This window comes from Aquarana catesbeiana, linkage group LG03 (assembly GCF_042186555.1).
Source record: "Aquarana catesbeiana isolate 2022-GZ linkage group LG03, ASM4218655v1, whole genome shotgun sequence".
In the NCBI taxonomy this organism is placed as follows: domain Eukaryota; kingdom Metazoa; phylum Chordata; class Amphibia; order Anura; family Ranidae; genus Aquarana; species Aquarana catesbeiana.
In genome coordinates, this window is record NC_133326.1 from 253,344,399 (window position 1) to 253,363,395 (window position 18,997).

At 41.6% G+C, this 18,997-nt stretch overlaps 1 protein-coding gene across 4 annotated transcripts in view; it reads left to right on the top strand.

The window, feature by feature from the left end:
• SLC16A7 (solute carrier family 16 member 7) overlaps nucleotides 1-18,997 on the top strand; it is a 154,370-nt gene that overhangs the window by 105,705 nt on the left and 29,668 nt on the right. The gene's annotated exons all lie outside the window — the stretch shown is intronic.

An 18,997-nucleotide genomic window follows, 5' to 3' on the forward strand; every position in this document is an offset into this window, starting at 1 on the left:
CCAAGACCATACAGCGGTTTAACAGGTCAGGTTCCACGCAGAACAGACCTCGCCATGGTAGACCAAAGAAGTTGAGGGCATGATCTCAGCATCATTTTTAGAAGTTGTCTTTGGGAAATAGATGTATGAGTGCTGCCAGCATTACTGCAGAGGTTGAAGGGGTGGAGGGGTCAGCCTGTCAGTGCTCAGACCATACTCCGCACACTGCATCAAATTGGTCTGCATGGCTGTCTTCCCAGAAGGAAGCCTCTTCTAAAAATGATACACAAAAAAGCCTGCAAATAGTTTGCTGAAGACAAGAAGACTAAAGGCATGGATTACTGGAACCATGTCCTGTGGTCTGATGGGACCAAGATAAACTTATTTGGGTCAGATTATGTCAAGCGTGCGTGGCAGCAACCAGGTGAGGAGTACAAAGAGAAATGTGTCTTGCCTACAGTCAAGCATGGTGGTGGGAGTGTCATGGTCTGGGGCTGCATGAGTGCTGCCAGCACTGGGGAGCTACATTCATTGAGGGAACCATGAATGCCAACATGTACTGTGACATACTGAAGCAGAGCATGATTTCCTCTCTTCAGAGACTAGGCTTCATGGTAGTATTCCAACATGATAACGACCCCAAACACACCTCCAAGATGACCACTGCCTTGTTAAAGAAGCTGAGGGCAAAGGTGATGGACTGGCCAAGCATGTATCCAGACCTAAACTCTATTGAGCATCTGTGGGACATCCTCAAATGGGAGTTGGAGGAGCGGAAGGTCTCTAAAATCCTCCAGCTCCATGATGTCACCATGAAGGCATGGAAGAGGACTCCAGTGGCAATCTGCGAAGCTCTGGTGAACTCCATGCACAAGAGGGTTAAGGCAGTGCTGGAAAATAATTGTGGCCTCACAAAATATTAACACTTTGGGCCCAATTTTGACATTTTCACTTAGGAGTGTACTCACTTTTGTTGGCAGCGGTTTAGACAGTAATGGCTGTGTGTTGAGTTATTTTGAGGGCACAGCAAATTTACACTAATATACAAGCTGTACAGTCACTAATTTACATTGTAGCAAAGTGTAATTTCTTCATAATACAATATAATAAAATGTTACAAAAATGTGAGGGCTGTACTCACTTTTGTGAAATATTGTATATTTACCTACATTCAAGATGTAGACCAGTGGTTGAATATTACATTTTCAACCAACTGTCATACATTGCAACTACTACAGAGACCTAAGGTTAGGGCTGTGGTCATATAAAGGTGATGCCCCATCTAAAAGTACATATGAGGGAAATATTTACGTTCAATTGTGTTAAATTCTATGAATCAGTACATTACTTTACCAAAATCCTATAAAATGGACACTCCTGTATCTCACTCAAAAAAATACAATATATGCAGATATCAAAAATGATGAGATCTGGGACAAAATTATTTATCTTAAAAATATCACTTTTAATACATCAATATATTATAAATACGTGTTCAGTTGAATAATTTAAAGATATCCCATGGCCCCAGCAATATCTGCAACAACACTCAAAATTGTTCACATAATAAAGGTATCAACACTCGTATCCACAAATTGCCCCAATTATTTAAAATTCAGCTAAGGTCACAATCATATTTCTGCTTTCAGATAGTTCACATATCATATTGTTTTGGGAAACACTCAGCATAGTATTGATGTCAAAGTAATGATCAAGTGTCCTGGTTATCCTGCAAATTTAAAAACAATTTTGAATAATCCAGGTGATGTCAGCTGGTACTGCTTTATCCAATTGACTGGACAACAGAGATCAGTAAAGCAGAAAAGTGGTTTAGTGGTTAACACCTCTGCTATACAAAACACTTGGGTGCTTAGTTTGAATCCCAGTTAGGACCTTATCTGCATGGAGTTTGCAAGTTCTCCCTGTGTTTGCATTGATCTCCTCAAGGTACTCTGGTTTCCCCCACACTCAAAAGACATGCTGGTAAATTCAATGGCTGCTGTGTAGCCTCCCTGGCGGTATTCCCGAGTGTGGCTCGGGGTTAAAATTCAGTACCATTAGCGGTAACCCCGAGCCACACTCGGGATCGCATTGCAGGATCCTGGGGCGGCTTTACTTACCTTGTCCCCGGGATCCTGCGATGTCACACGCAGTGTCCGAGGACTCCGTCCTCCTCTGAAGCCTCTCCGTGCCAGGCTCCGTTCCCTGCGAGCGGCGCGACGCACGGGGGCGGAGCCTGGTGGCAAATTAAAAAAAAACTAAAAATCATAACACATACAGTACTGTAATCTTACAGATTACAGTACTGTATGAAATGATTTCACATCCCTTTTGTCCCCAGTGCTTTGGCCCATGTCCTGCATGCAGTTTTACATGATATATACTGTTCTTTCTGCCTGGAAACTGGAGATTGTCCATAGCAACCAAAAAGTGTCCCTTTACGTCAAAAGTGGCTTTAGACCAGCTAGAAAACAGCGATAGTAAATTAGAACACTTGCAGAATTGAGCGATAGTGAATTGTGGGGAAATTTATTTTATTACTATTTTTTTTTTTTTTTAATTATTAATTTTTATTTATTATATTATAATTTATGTTTTTGTGTTTCAAACTTTATCATACCCGGGATATCTACTAGACTCTGGTTTGGACAGATTTAAGTGTGTTATTGTTAAGATTTACAGACCTACAATATAAAACGCCAAATTTCCATGCAAAATAATTGTACCGCTTTCAGCACCTAAAATCCGAAATAATCATACCGCCAGGGAGGTTAACACTTTTGCTGTCAGGCCCTGCGCTCCTTTTTTAAACTCCACTGATCAGACCATTTTTGCAATTTTTTCATTGCATTATTATTTTTCCTTTACAGCTTACAGAATTTATAAAAGACCCTCCAAACCATATATTTTCTGAAAGCACATGACCAGTATAATAAAAAAAAAAAAAAAAAAGGTGTGACTGATTTTCAAGGCCCCATGATATTTGCACAAAAGTTTATTTTCACTAAAAATACACTAAAATTATCATTTGCAGATCAAAACAGCAAATTTTACAAAATCCCTGCTAAATATAAAAGCTTAACTGTATTGAGCTAATAAATAACAAATATTTTTACATTTTAAATTGCACCTTTTTGCAAAATGGTAAAGATTGAACATTCACAAAAATGTAAATATCCAAATTTCTCCAAAAAATCCGGAGTTTTTCATTTTTCACATACAGCTACAGAATTTGTAAAAGACCCCCCTAAACCATATACTGTATTTATCGGCGTATAACAAGCACCGGCGTATAACACGCACCCCAAGTTTAGGAGGGAATTTTAAGGAAAAAAACTTTTAGGTGGGAAGTTTAAGGAAAAAACTTAAATTTAAATGCCCATCAATGCAGCCTTATCGGTGTCCATCTGCAGCCTTGTCAGTGTCATTGCAGCCTTTTCATTGCAGCCTTGTCAGTGCAGCTTTACCCCAGTGCAGCTTTGCCCCAGTGGTCAGTGCAGCCTCGTCATTGCAGCCTTGCCCCCCGTGTCCATTGCAGCCTTGCCCCAGCGCAGCCTTGCCCCCAGTGTCCATTACAGGCTTGGACAGATTTAAATATGCCGCTGAGATTGCAGGGACTCGGCGGAGCGGAGCGAGCGCCGCCGAGATCACAGGGACTGGGCGGAGCCGACATACACATAGCCGAGTGTACTCGGCTCTTCTCTGCGCCGCTCACAGTCATGCCCAGTCCCGCCCTATGATGGACATAACACAGGTCCAATGGCAGGACTGGGCATGACTGTGAGCGGAGCCTAGAAGAGCCAAGTACACTCTGCTATGTGTATGTCGGCGGTGATCGCTCCGCTCACAATCAGCGGGGATCGGCATATAACACGCACCCACGATCTTTCCCTGATTTTAAGGGGAAAAAAGTGCATGTTATACACCAATAAATACAGTATTTTTTGAAAAAACATGGTCTGTTAAATAAAAATAAGGTGATACTAATTTTTTTGGCTCCACATTGTTCGCCCAAATGTTTATCAAAACAATATTTTCACAAAAAATACACTAAATTCATTATTAGCAGATAAAAATACAGCACATTTTACAAAACCGCGTCTTTTTGCGAAATGGTGAAAATCGAACGTACGCAAAAATATCTCTAAAGCTCTGGAGGTTTTCATTTTTCACTTACAGCTTTCAGATTTTGTAAAAGACCCCCTAAACCATACATTTTCACACAACCGGTAGAATAAAAAGAATGTGCTACTGATTTTTTTAGCCTCACGATAGTTGCGCAAATGTTTATGAAATCCCTATTTTTTTAACTAAAAAAACCCACTAAAACCCTTACTTGCACATGAAAGCACAACATAACTTACAAAACTCCTGCTAAATTCCTACTAAGGCCCTATTCAATGAGGTGTGCTACAGCGTATGCCCAAGGAGGACCGTGTTTACCCGCATGCGGATGCACAAGTGTTCTGTGCATCTCTGTGCAGGCAGTCCTATTCATTTCAACTGGGATGCAGCAGCTGCAAGGGCAGATTTGACATGCATGCAGGTGTAAGTATATGGCCCTAAATGCAGACAGGGTGGGATCAGGGACATGCACCCACGTGGATGTCAAGTTGGGAGCAGTCCCTATCTTGATGCAGCAACTGCGTCCCAATTGATATGAATGGGACTGCCTGAATAGGATGTACAGAACACCTGTGCATCCCTGATCAGCTAAACACAGCCTCACTGTAGTATGCCCCACGTGAACAAGGTCTTAGGTTTTGTTTAGACTTGCGATACTTGCGATTGAGGGGGGCCAAAAATGCATGGTTGAGCTGCATTTTTGCCACCTGCCAAACACCTCCCTAAAAGATGAGCTCCAGTATCCCCTCAAAAAATTAAAAGCCAGCAGCTAAAAATACTGTAGCTGTTGGCTTTTAATACAAGGACACTTACCTTTTCAGGGTTCCGGTGATGTCGGCACCCAAGCCGATTACGGTTTCCTCCTGTGCGTGTGCAGCAGGAGGGGGAGGTGGTGATACTAAACACACACTGTTTAATTTACATTGTCTCTTCTATTTCTGTATGTGGATGATGGCACTGTAATTATTTTAAGTAAAAAAAATCTACGTACCTTTTTCCTAATCGATATACAGCTGTCACATGAACTAGATCTTTCCTAGCCTGTCTACAGAGAAACATAAGCAGGAGGAGTCTCTAGTCATCTGCTGCTGGTCACATGTTCAAAATAAAAATAAAAAAACAGCCTTTGGAATACAGAGTAAAAATAATATCACTAAACTATTTTAAATTGGCATACAAATATATATGAAATGAAATCTTTATTATTTTGTAGAAATAACATGGTGTGAGTGGATTTCTGCCAGTCACAGGCTGTGCTACACCCCTCCAGCCTGTGTCTTAGAATAGGAGGGAGGTGAAGCCTCCATCAGTCAAGATTAGGGATGAGCTTTGAGTTCGAGTCGAACTCATGCTCGACTCGAACATCAGCTGTTTGCAAGTTCGCCGAACGGCGAACAATTTGGGGTGTTCGCGGCAACTTCAAATGCCGCGGAACACCCTTTAAAAGTCTATGGGAGAAATCAAAAAGGCTTATATTGATGGTATTGTCATAAAAAGTGTTTGGGGACCTGGGTCCTGCCCCAGGGGACATGGATCAATGCAAAAAAAAGTTTTAAAAATGGCCGTTTTTTCGGGAGCAGTGATTTTAATAATGCTTAAAGTGAAACAATAAAAGTGTAATATCCCTTTAAATTTCGTACCTGGGGGGTGTCTATAGTATGCCTGTAAAGGGGCGCATGTTTACCGTGTTTGACACGGACAGCAAAATGACATTTCAAAGGAAAAAAAGTCATTTAACCACTTCCATACAGGGCATTTTCACCCCCTTCCTGCCCAAGCCAATTTTCAGCTTTCAGCGCTGTCACACTTTGAATAACAATTGCGCAGTCATACAACACTGTACCCAAATGAAATTTTTATCATTTTTGCCCCACTAATAGCGCTTTATCTTTTGGTGGTATTTGATCACCTCTGTGGTTTTTATTTCTTGTGCTATAAACAAAACAAGAGTAACAAGTTTGAAAAAAAAACACAATATTTTTTACTTTTTGCTATAATAAATATCCAAATTTTTTTTTTAAACAAATTTTTTCCTCAGTTTAGGCCGATATATATTCTTCTACATATTTTTGGTAAAAAATATCGCAATAAACGTATATTTATTGGTTTGCGCAAAAGTTATAGCGTCTACAAAATAAGGGGATAGATTTATAGCATTTTTATTATTATTTTTTTTTTTACTAGTAATGGCGGTGATCTGCGATTTTTATCATGACTGCGATATTGCCGCGGACACATCAGCCAATTTTGACACATTTTTGGGACCATTCAGATTTATACAGCAATCCGTGCTACAAGAATGTTTTGATTAGTGTATAAATGTGACTGGCAATGAAGGGGTTAACCAGGAGGGGGCACTGTAGGGTTAAATGTGTTCCTAAGGAGTGAGTCTAACTGTGGGGGGAGGGGATTCACAAGGGGAGGAGACCGATCGGTGTTCCTCTGTACAAGGAACACACCATCGGTCTCCTCCCATCTGATAGGACATGGATCTGTGTGTTTACACACACAGATCCACGGTCCTGCTCGGTTACTGGGCAATCGCGGGTGCCCGGCGGACATCGCGGCCGCCGGGCACGCGCACTGGGACCCGAGTGATGCAGCGGGCACGCGCCGCCTAGGGATCCTGGAAGGCAGCGCTGTCATATGACGGCACCCCAGGATAACAGCTGCACCGTCCCACCGTCATATGACGGTGGGCGGGCAGCAAGTGGTTAAACTACTCACGGCTATTAATGAATTGCCGGTCCGACAATACAAATAAAAGTTCATTGATAAAAACGGCATGGAAATTCCCCACAGGGTAACCCCGAACCAAAATGTAAAAAAAAAATGGCGTGGGCTCCCCCTCAAAATCTATACCAGACCCTTAGGTCTGGTATGGATTTTAAGGGGAACCCTGCACCAGAATTTAAAAAAAAAACGGCGTGAGGTCCCCCCAAAAATCCATACCAGACCCTTATCTGAGCACGCAACCTGGCAGGCCGCAGGAAAAGAGGGGGGGACGAGAGAGCGCCCCCCTCCTGAACTGTACCAGGCCACATGCCCTCAACATTGGGAGGGGGCTTTGGAGTAGCCCCCAAAACACCTTGCCCCCATGATGATGAGGACAAGGGCCTCATCCTCACAACCCTGGCCGGTGGTTGTGGGGGTCTGCGGGCGGGGGGCTTATCGGAATCTGGAAGCCCCCTTTAACAAGGGGACCGCCAGATCCCAGCCCTCCCCCCTGTGTGAAATGGTAAGGGGGTACTTGTACCCCTACCATTTCACAAAAAATGTGTCAAAAATGTTAAAAATTTCAAGATACAGTTTTTGACAATTCTTTTATTTAAATGCTTCTTCTTTCTTCTATCTTCTTTCTTCTATCTTCTTTCTTCTATCTTCCTTCAGTTTCTTCCTCCATCTTCTTCTTCTGGTTCTTCTGGTTCTTCCTCCGGTGTTCTCGTCCGGCATCTTCCTCCGCGGCGTCTTCTTCCCTTCTTCTCCGGGCCGCTCCACATCCATGATGGCATGGAGCAAGGCTCTCTCTTCATCTTCTTCTCTTCATCTTCTTGTCTTCATCTTCTTTTCGGGCCGCTCCGCATCCATGATGGCATGGAGGGAGGCTCCCGCTGTGTGACGCTTCTCCTCTTCTGACGATTCTTAAATAACGGGGGGCGGGGCCACCGGGTGACCCTGCCCCCTCTGATGCATGGGGACTTGACGGGACTTCCCTGTGGCATTCCCTGTGACGCCACAGGGAAGTCCCGTCAAGTCACTGTGCATCAGATGACCCCGCCCCCGTTATTTAAGAACCGTCAGAAGAGGAGAAGCGTCACAAAGCGGAAGCCTCCCTCCATGCCATCATGGATGCGGAGCAGCCCAAAAAGAAGATGAAGACAAGAAGATGAAGAGAAAAAGATAAAGAGAAGAAGATGAAGAGAAGAAGATGAAGAGAGAAGCGTCACACAGTGGGAGCCTCCCTCCATGCCATCATGAATGCGGAGCAGCCCGAGGAGAAGAAGGGAAGAAGACGCCGACGCCGCGGAGGAAGATGCCGGACGAGAACACCGGAGGAAGAACCAGAAGCAGATGGAGGAAGAAACCGAAGGAAGATAGAAGAAAGAAGAAAGAAGAAGCATTTAAATAAAGGAATTGTCAAAAACTGTCTATTGTCATTTTTAACATTTTTGACAGTTTTTTTGTGAAATGGTAGGGGTACTTTTGTACCCCCTTACCATTTCACACAGGGGAAGGGGGTCCCCTTGTTAAAGGGGGCTTCCAGATTCCGATAAGCCCCCCGTCCGCAGACCCCCACAACCACCGGCCAGGGTTGTGAGGATGAGGCCCTTGTCCTCATCAACATGGGGACAAGGTGTTTTGGGGGGCTACCCCAAAGCACCCTCCCAATGTTGAGGGCATGTGGCCTGGTATGGTTCAGGAGGGGGGGCGCTCTCTCATCCCCCCTCTTTTCCTGCGGCCTGCCAGGTTGCATGTTTGGATAAGGGTCTGGTATGGATTTTTGGGGGGACCCCACGCCATTTTTTAAAAAAAATTTGGCGCGGGGTTCCCCTTAAAATCCATACCAGACCTGAAGGGCCTGGTATGGAATTTAGGAGGACCCCCACATCATTTTTTTTTTAAATTTTGGTTTGGGATTCCCCTGTGGGGAATTCCCATGCCGTTTTTATCAATGAACTTTTATGTGTATTGTCGGACCAGCAATTCATTAATAACCGTGAGTAGTTTAAATGACTTTTTTTCCTTTGAAATGTCATTTTGCTGTCAGACTGTTCTAGACATGGGAAACATGCACCCCTTTACAGGCATACTATAGACACCCCCCAGGTATGAAATTTAAAGGCATATTACACTTTTATTGTTTCACTTTAAGCATTATTAAAATCACTGCTCCCGAAAAAAGGCCATTTTTAAAACTTTTTTTGCATTGATCCTTGTCCCCTGGGGCAGGACCCAGGTCCCCAAACACTTTTTATGACAATAACTTGCATATAAGCCTTTAAAATTAGCACTTTTGATTATTCATGATCGTGTCCCATAGACTTTAACGGTGTTCGCTTGTTCGAACAAATTTTTTGCCTGTTCGCAAGTTCTGGTGCGAACCTAACAGGGGGGTGTTCGGCTCATCCCTAATCAAGATGTAAAACCCCACCCCCATTGTGTTTAGGTGGTTAGTGGGCATGGAGGGGGAGGGAGGGAGTGGGCTGTCCTTTACCACTGTGTATACACCCACTTGTGTGATACTATAGTCACATGGGCTGCTCAGATGTGATAGGGAGGAAATGCTCAGCATAGAAACTCACTGAAAACAGAGCATGTGCAGAGTTGCCCCCACAGCTGCAAAATCCCTAGCTGAATTGGGGATATGAACAGAAGATGGAGATAGCGAACAGCAGGATTAACCAGTTTTTTTTTCCAGAATATAGAAAACAAATCTCATAGTGACTGAGTGAGTATGAACAGCATGTAATACAGCATTCATTGATGTTTTTTTTATGATGTGGGTTTGGTGACACTTTAAGTCTCCTCTTTACCTTTTGGCATGCTGCAGCTCTAGTTTCAGGTTTAGGCCTCTGCCTGTTCCTCCTCCATAGAGTTCTCTCACAATTCTCTGTTTACACATCTACTGTATCACAGCTCTAGCTGCACTGGTTCACCTTCATCTACGTGAAGCCCTTCTGTCTCCAGGGTGAAGTCCTGAACCATTGTCAGCACCTGTACTAAAAGGGCTGCGCCTACCTGCACAATGAGGATGCTGGTTGTAAACAAAATGTGAGCCATGGTTGGAGGCTTCATCCCACATAAGTCTCTACAAAGCTTTGAGGCTCACAGAGAAAACTGCAAAGCCAGATATCTCCCTATAACACAACTATCCCAGACTCTGTATTGGCAAGAACCCTAGGTGACACCAGTACCTTTTATGACCCTGAAATCCAGTATCATCTCTGTTTAGTTGCTCACATGCCAAAATGCACTCCAACTGCCTTTTTACACTGTGACCTAGTGCTATCCTATCATAGAATATAAAATGGTTTCTGGGAATATGTATAACGCAAACCACCTGTTAGATGTGTAATGTATACACAAAGGAGAGCACTGTACTGGAATCCCGGGAGTCTTCACAAGTTTGATTTACAATATACACTCATTTTCAGCTTCCAGTGATCTGGAAGGCCATATTTGGTGAGTGTTTTTTCCACGTGGTAAAAGCACAGTAGTGATTTTTATTCCAAGAAGCAAATTTCTACATTTCATCATATTAGGGCACTTACTGTTTATAAAAAGACTTCTTTGTTCACATTCAGCATTCTTCTTTGTTCATATTCATATATAGTATTTTGGATTATGTCAGTTGTAGTAGCTGCTTTTCATTCGCATTTACTTTTATGTTTTATTTTATTGATACAAATCTTTTGTATATTTCTAAATGTCATCTTACTTAGGCGCGGTGTTATCAAAATTGAATTTAGGGATATAGGCAGCTTTTTTACCCTTGGCTCTTCGTTATTCTGTTTTACAGTTAATGCCTGAGTTTGGTCCATAACTTTCTAGGTAGGTGATAGCACCGGGCATACATTTTATACCTGCTGTCTGTAATTTCTGAAATGGAAAACAAGTTCTACATGATGTCTTATCTCAAACCCTCCCTTGTCTTTCATTATTTGCTTGAGTGGGCAACAGCCAGGATATCACAAGGGTGGGGAGTGGGGGGTGGTAATTTAGAAAGTTGGTATTCACATTATATTTAGGGGGAGCAATGATTTAGGGGCTGCAGAGCTTAGTGCTATTAATTCAGAAGAAGCCCCCCTAAAGAACTTTAATGCACGCTGTCACTATGAGTTAGTCTTTGAAAACCTTATAACAGATGTGCTTTAAACTGCCCCCGCATTAAAATTCCTCTAATATTTACTTGAGGGTTTTTTTTTTTTAATTCACTGTAGCTGAATGTCAGTTAAATTGCTAAATAAACAGATGGAATGCATATATGAGGCTGTTTTATTTGACAAAGGGTTTGTATTTCTTGTCATCCAGTCATAAGATTTACACAACTCTGATATACAGCATAGTCCTTTCTTGCAGCGTGGGAGCAATGATTAGTCTGTGCTGCAGTTCAGTAACACTTACAAGTCTCGTCCCTTCTCCACCCTGTAACTGGGCAGTGAATGGAAAAGAAGCACACTGATGAGCTCATCTCTTTCACTCTGCCCTCTCTTCCATTCAGCATATTCCTTGTTAGCACACAATCACAGCTCTACAACTGATTGTCTCCTTGTGCTGCCTCTTGTTCTCCCAGTCTGAACTTTGCTGCACAGAAAGTGCAAGAGGCTGACAACAAGTAAAATTCAGGTACTTAAACTTCATGCAATAAAAATACATTCAATGTTGTAGTTATGGATAAAAGCTGCATTATTCTCTTAAATTCAGCTTTAAATAAACCAAAATCCAATTTGGTTATAGTGCACTAGATATAACATGTATTTTTATCTTCAAATTATGTGGCTTATTTCAGCATATTCTCTTCCACATGCTGTGACCTGCAGACATCCTTCAGTAAACTGCCTGTTTGCTAAAATTAAATGTCAGTTTAACTAGCTATACTTCATATTCCTTTCATACTCATCATTTCCCATTTTAATTGTTGGTTGGCATTAATTAATTTTGGAATCTCTGCTAAACCTATAGTCCAGGATGAGCCAAAACACCATATGGACAACCAGATGGTTTACTGTAATTTTATATAATGAATTCTCAATATGAAATAAGTGATAAACATAATTATCATTCTTTTACATATTTGTTGGATAGCTTTTGTTTATTTATTTCCACAGAGAGACAAATGAATGCAGCAAAGTATGTAAAGGTCACAAAAGTCAAATCATTAGTGCAATTTTTTGCAAAGTGCATAATGAGACTTGGTGAGAAATTTTCACAGTGGTTTCAATAATTTGTTATATTCACAAAGGTGATTAAGTATAAATACAGGGGTGTAGACAGCAAGAGCAATCACTTGGTAGGTTAAATGAAATAAACTTACAAAGATATTGGCAAGAGTGACATTGGTTGGAAAAAACTGAATATGAAAGCCGAACAAACAGAATTTGTAATTTTGTCCAGACAGCCCTAAGATTCACACAGTCATGCCAGACAGCACAGTCAGATTACTGACCTCCCTTTTTTTTCCCTACTGCAGTTAGGAAATGCAAGTTCGTTTTTGTATTTTTCTTCAGGTCGAACATGGACTAGAGGCTAACCCAACCGGTTTGCTGAAATGGTGAGCTAATGCAGCCATTTACAGTTATAGTAATGAACTACGATTAGGGATGAGCTTCGAGTTCGAGTCGAACTCATATTCGACTCGAACATCGGCTGTTCGCCAGTTCTCCGAACAGCGAACAATTTGGGGTATTCGCGGCAAATTCGAAAGCCGCAGAACACCCTTTAAAAGTCTATTGGAGAAATCAAAAGTGCTAATTTTAAAGGCTTATATGCATGGTATTGTCATATAAAGTGTTTGGGGACCTGGGTCCTGCCCCAACGGACATGTGTCAATGCAAAAAAAGTTTTAAAAACTGACTTTTTTTGGGAGCAGTGATTTTAATAATGCTTAAAGTGAAACAATAAAAGTGTAATATTCCTTTCAATTTTGTACCTGGGGGGTGTCTATAGTATGCCTGTAAAGGGGCGCATGTTTCCCATGTTTAGAACATTCTGACAGCAAAATGACATTTCAAAGGAAAAAAGTAATTTAAAACTACTCGTGACTATAAATGAATTGCCGGTCCAACAATACACATAAAAGTTCATTGATAAAAATGGCACACAGGGGAACCCCAAACCAAAATAAAAAAAAAAATGACATGGGGGTCCCCCTAAATTAAGGGTAATCCCGCGCCAAAATTTTAAAAAAATGTCGTGGGGTCCCCCCAAAAATCCATACCAGACCCTTATCCGAGCACGCAACCTGGCAGGCCGCAGGAAAAGAGGGGGGACGAGAGAGTGGCCCCCCTCCTGAACCGGACCAGGCCACATGCCCTCAACATTGGGAGGATGCTTTGGGGTAGCCCCTCAAAACACCTTGTTTCCATGTTGATGGGGACAAGGGCCTCATCCCCACAACCCTTGCCTGGTGGTTGTGGGGGTCTGCGGGCAAGGGGGGCTTATCGGAATCTGGAAGCCCCCTTTAACAAGGGGACCCCCAGATCCCGGCCCTCCCCCCTGTGTGAAATGGTAAGGGGGTACAAAAGTACCCCTACCATTTCACAAAAAAAGTGTCAAAAATGTTAAAAATGACAAAAGACAGTTTTTGACAATTCTTTTATTTAAATGCTTCTTCTTTCTTCTATCTTCTATCTTCTTTCGGTTTCTTCCTCCATCTTCTTCTTCTTGTTGTTCTTCTGGTTCATCTGGTTCTTCCTATGGTGTTCTCGTCCGGCATCTTCCTCCGCGGCGTCTTCTTCCCTTCGTCTTCTCGGGCCGCTCCGCATCCACCATGATAGGAGGCTCCCGCTGTGTGACGCTTCTCCTCTTCTGACGGTTCTTAAATAACGGAGGGCGGGGCCACCCAGTGACCCCGTCCCCCTCTGATGTCACGGGGAATGCCACAGGGAAGTCCCCGTCAAGTCCCCATGCATCAGAGAGGGGCGGGGTCACCGGGTGGCCCACCATCTGTTATTTAAGAACCGTCAGAAGAGGAGAAGCGTCACACAGCGGGAGCCTCCCATCATGGTGGATGCAGAGCAGCCCGAGAAGACGAAGGGAAGAAGACGCCACGGAGGAAGATGCCGGACGAGAACACCAGAGGAAGAACCAGAAGAATCAGAAGAAGAAGAAGATGGAGGAAGAAGCCAACGGAAGATAGAAGATAGAAGAAAGAAGATAGAAGAAAGAAGAAGCATTTAAATAAAGGAATTGTCAAAAACTGTCTCTTGTCATTTTTAACATTTTTGACACTTTTTTTGTGAAATGGTAGGGGTACTACCCTTACCATTTCACACAGGGGGGAGGGCCAGGATCTGGGGGTCCCCTTGTTAAAGGGGGCTTCCAGATTCTGATAAGCCCCCACCCGCAGACCCCCACAACCACCGGCCAAGGGTTGTGGGGATGAGGCCCTTGTCCTCATCAACATGGGCAGAAAAGATAAAAATGTAACCCTGCGCTTACCAAACAAAGGAAGCAGCTCACACAACAAATAAGGATTTTGTCAAATTACAAATGCATATACAAGTGTAGCGCTGTGGATTAAAAAGCTAGTAAAATAATAAAAATAAAGGAAAAACGTCTATGTCAAACAACCGTAGTTGCAAATTATGTTAATCTTCACAGATAAAGAAAATAGACAAAAATAAACAAAATAAAGTCTCTGATGTTTCTTCAGATGTTTTTAAAGGTTTGAAGAGAACTGGTGTTAGTCCAAAGGTATGTATAGTTCCTTATTCACCACGTGGATAATACATGCAAACGAGTGATGAACCCTCCACATAAGGAAAAATGAAGGCTTACCAGAAGGATTGAACTCATAAGAACATACGTTCAATGAGTCAATCAAGCTTGTAACCCCAACGGGTAATCAAAGAGAAGAGCCTTGCGATTGGATGGTGGTAAGGCTTCAGTATATGTCCACACTTCTGACAGAACTCAAGGTAAATGGCAAACCTTCCCACGGGTCATCTCAGATGGATAATCCATATATGAATAAAGAAGGGGAGCCACATAGCATAATACCGTTTGGAAAAACAGATTTATTAAAATAAGTAAACAACTTACATTTCGGTAGTAAGAAAAGCGCTTCAAATTAAAATTATGGCAGGCAGTGGAGTCTCCCGACGCATTTCGTCTCAAAAGACTTCTTCTGGGGTGCTCACTCACTGCTGCCATACCCCTTAATATAGATATCTAAGCCCCCTTAATGAGGATATAGCTTGTGTCTAAATTACAAAGGTACTTCCGGGTTTGGCCAAAATGGCGGACCCGCGTGCGTTCCACGCCTCAATTGGGTGTATGTATATGCGTTCCAGCATTGTACTGAGAAGTTGCTATAAGATGTAATCAAAATATGAGTGTAGGGACAAAGTAGGAATGTAACTGAAATAGGAACCACTTCCTAGTAAGGATATTTACAATATAAAAGCTGTTATTACCATTCTTCCATATCGTAATGGAGAAAAAGAAACGAGATACCGGACGTGCGTCACCCGTTCAGACGGGATGAACACGCGTCACTTCCCCTCGCATGGACCGCTATGGATGAACAGCGGTTCAAGCCTCGTTTTGATGCCTATCGACCTATCAGTGGAGATAGGGAGACCGAGATGTCTGATGTGCGTCAACCGTTCGGGAGGGACGCACACACGTCACTTCCCTTCGCCTGGACCGCTATAGGTCAATGGCGGTTTAAGCCTCGTTCTGATGCCTAAGTGGGGCGTGCATCGCCACGTCACACGGGGCGAGAGCATGTGACTCACTATCACATGGGCTGCAGAAAATAAACCATAAGTCAAGCCTCGTTTTGATAACCAACAACATAGTGACATCAGTAAAGAACTCTATATGAATAACAGTGGAAAAGCACAATGTGCAATAACATAAAAATCTACGCCACAGAGAGTATGGTCTTTTAATGAATAATGGAAAATTTAGACATAGTGACTCTTAGTGTGTTCCGTGAATAGTGATATTGTGATAGATTAATAATGATAAATCATAAAAATAAAAACAAAATTAAAAACTATATTAAAAATAAAAATAAATAAAAAAATAAAATAAAAAAATGAATAAAAGTAAAAATAAAAATAAAAATAAAGTAAATAATAATAAAAATAAAAAATAAAAATAAATATAAAAATAAAAATAAAATTAAAATTAAAAATAAAATTAAAATCAAAAATAAAAATAAAACATAAAATAAAAAATAAAAATTAATAAAAAAAAAAAATAAATAAAAAAAAAAAAATATAAATAAAAAATAAAAAATAAAAAATGAAAAATTAAAAATGAATAAATAAAAAATGAATATAGATAAATGTGCATATAAAGGGTGGTAAGGAGATTTTCATCTCCATATACCATCTCCGAATGTTATGATGTGACTCAAAAAAAATTTTTTTAGATGTAAAGTGTAGAAAATCATTAGTAGTGACATCATCCTTATCAGTGAAATCTTTGTGTATATGTGTACATAAATTTGGCTTCTATAGACTCGAGATATATTCTCAAAAAAATTCACAGTTAAACACCAGTATACAAAAATTTATGATTACTCTGAAGTAAAACTAGGAGTCATTGATAAATGCATTAATGTCAATTTCCATATTCATACCCCTTGGGGAGAGGGACTGTAGCTCATGTATCCAGAAAGTCTCTAGGCGGGAGACGCCCCTGGTCTTAGCACCCCCTCTCCAAGGTGGAGTATATTGGTCGATAACTAGAAATTGTGAGCCTAGTGGGTTACCGTTATGGAATTCTTTGAAATGTCTAGGTACACTGTGTTTGAACTTCCTCCCTTTGATTAGGGCAATATGTTCACCCACTCTTCTAGTAAAAGTTCTCGTTGTGCGGCCAACATATTGTTGGCCACATGGACATGTAATCAAATATACTACATATCTGGAATTACATGTACAGAAAGGTTTGATGGTATACCTTTTCCCTGTGACTGTCGACATAAAATGTGTGGTCTTGCGTCCCGTTAATGTATTATGTCGGCATACAACACATTTCTTACATGGAAAAAATCCAGTCAAATTATGGAAAAAAGAGGGGCGAACTGGAGGGTTCGTAACATTGGGTGCTACCAGGCCACGTAGGGATGGTGCTCCTTTATAAATTAGTTTGGCTTGTTCCGGTAATATCTTAGCTAAAATATTATCTTGCTTCAACACCCCCCAGTGCTTTTTCATAATATTTTTAATTTGTTTGTGTTGCACTGAATATGAAGTTAGCATTGCCCACTTGTATGTGGAATCTGGTTCCCTATCAGGTTTGACTTCGAACAGGGAATTTCTGTCAATATCTATAACTCTCTGGAGATCCAATTCTAAAGTAGTATTGTCATACCCTTTGTCTAGAAACCGTTGTTTTAAAATATTTGCTTGTTCTCTAAATACTTCCACGTTTGTACAGTTCCTACGAAGACGCAGAAACTGACTGCGAGGAACTGCATTAAGCCAAGATCTGTGATGACAGCTATCTGTGGGAATGAAACTGTTTCGATCTGTTGGCTTAAAATATGTATTAAATTCAAATTGATCGTTAACAATCCTGATTTCTAGATCTAGGAAGTGAATCACATCTTCATTCGCTTCATAAGATAAGGAGATACCTCTATCATTATTATTAAGGTGTTCAAAAAATTGTTTCAATGATTCTGAAGTACCACTCCATAGGAGGAGGATGTCGTCTATGTATCTAGCCCACAGGACTAGTGAGGTAGTCCCGTAGGAATAGACGACATCCTCCTCCCATTTGGCCATGAAGAGGTTCGCAAGACTCGGAGCGAATTTCGCTCCCATGGCCACTCCACGTTGTTGCAGATAGAACCTTTGATCGAACCAAAAATAATTATGTTTGGTCGCGAATTCAAGCAACTCTATCAAATAATCGCACTGGAAAGAAGCCAGAGATTCCTCCCGGTAAAGGAAGTGTCTGACAGCCTCTATGCCTCTTTCATGTGGTATGCACGTGTATAACGAGGCCACATCCGCTGTAGCCATGATGAAACCTTTCTGTAACTGAATCCCTTCCAAGCGTTTAATCGTAGAGCTGGTATCCTTCAAAAAAGAAGGTGTCTTTGAAACAATAGGTTGCAAATAAAAATCAATGTATTTGCCTATTCTAGACGTGATAGAATTAATACCACTCACGATGGGTCTCCCTGGAGGGCACGTCGGGTTTTTGTGGATTTTTGGCAAATAGTAGATGGTGGGGATTCTTGGTGCAGAGGGTACCAGGAAGGCTTTCTCCTTTTTATTTAGAATCTTAGAATCATAACCTTTGGTTATAAGAGTCTGTAGTTGTTTTTTTGAGACGAAACGCGTCGGGAGACTCCACTGCCTGCCATAATTTTAATTTGAAGCGCTTTTCTTACTACCGAAATGTAAGTTGTTTACTTATTTTAATAAATCTGTTTTTCCAAACGGTATTATGCTATGTGGCTCCCCTTCTTTATTCATATATGGATTATCCATCTGAGATGACCCGTGGGAAGGTTTGCCATTTACCTTGAGTTCCGTCAGAAGTGTGGACATATACTGAAGCCTTACCACCATCCAATCGCAAGGCTCTTCTCTTTGATTACCCGTTGGGGTTACAAGCTTGATTGACTCATTGAACATATGTTCTTATGAGTTCAATCCTTCTGGTAAGCCTTCATTTTTCCTTATGTGGAGGGTTCATCACTCGTTTGCATGTATTATCCACGTGGTGAATAGGGAACTATACATACCTTTGGACTAACACCAGTTCTCTTCAAACCTTTAAAAACATCTGAAGAAACATCAGAGACTTTATTTTGTTTATTTTTGTCTATTTTCTTTATCTGTGAAGATTAACATAATTTGCAACTACGGTTGTTTGACATAGACGTTTTTCCTTTATTTTTATTATTTTACTAGCTTTTTAATCCACAGCGCTACACTTGTATATGCATTTACTCATCAACATGGGGACAAGGTGTTTTGGGGGGCTACCCCAAAGCACCCTCCCAATGTTGAGGGCATGTGGCCTGGTACGGTTCAGGAGGGGGGGCGCTCTCTCGTCCCCCCCTTGTTTCCTGCGGCCTGTCAGGTTGCGTGCTCGGATAATGGTCTGGTATGGATTTTTGGGGGGACCCCATGCCATTTTTTTTTTAATTTTTTGGGGGACCCCACAACATTTTAAAAAAAAATTTTGGCCAGGG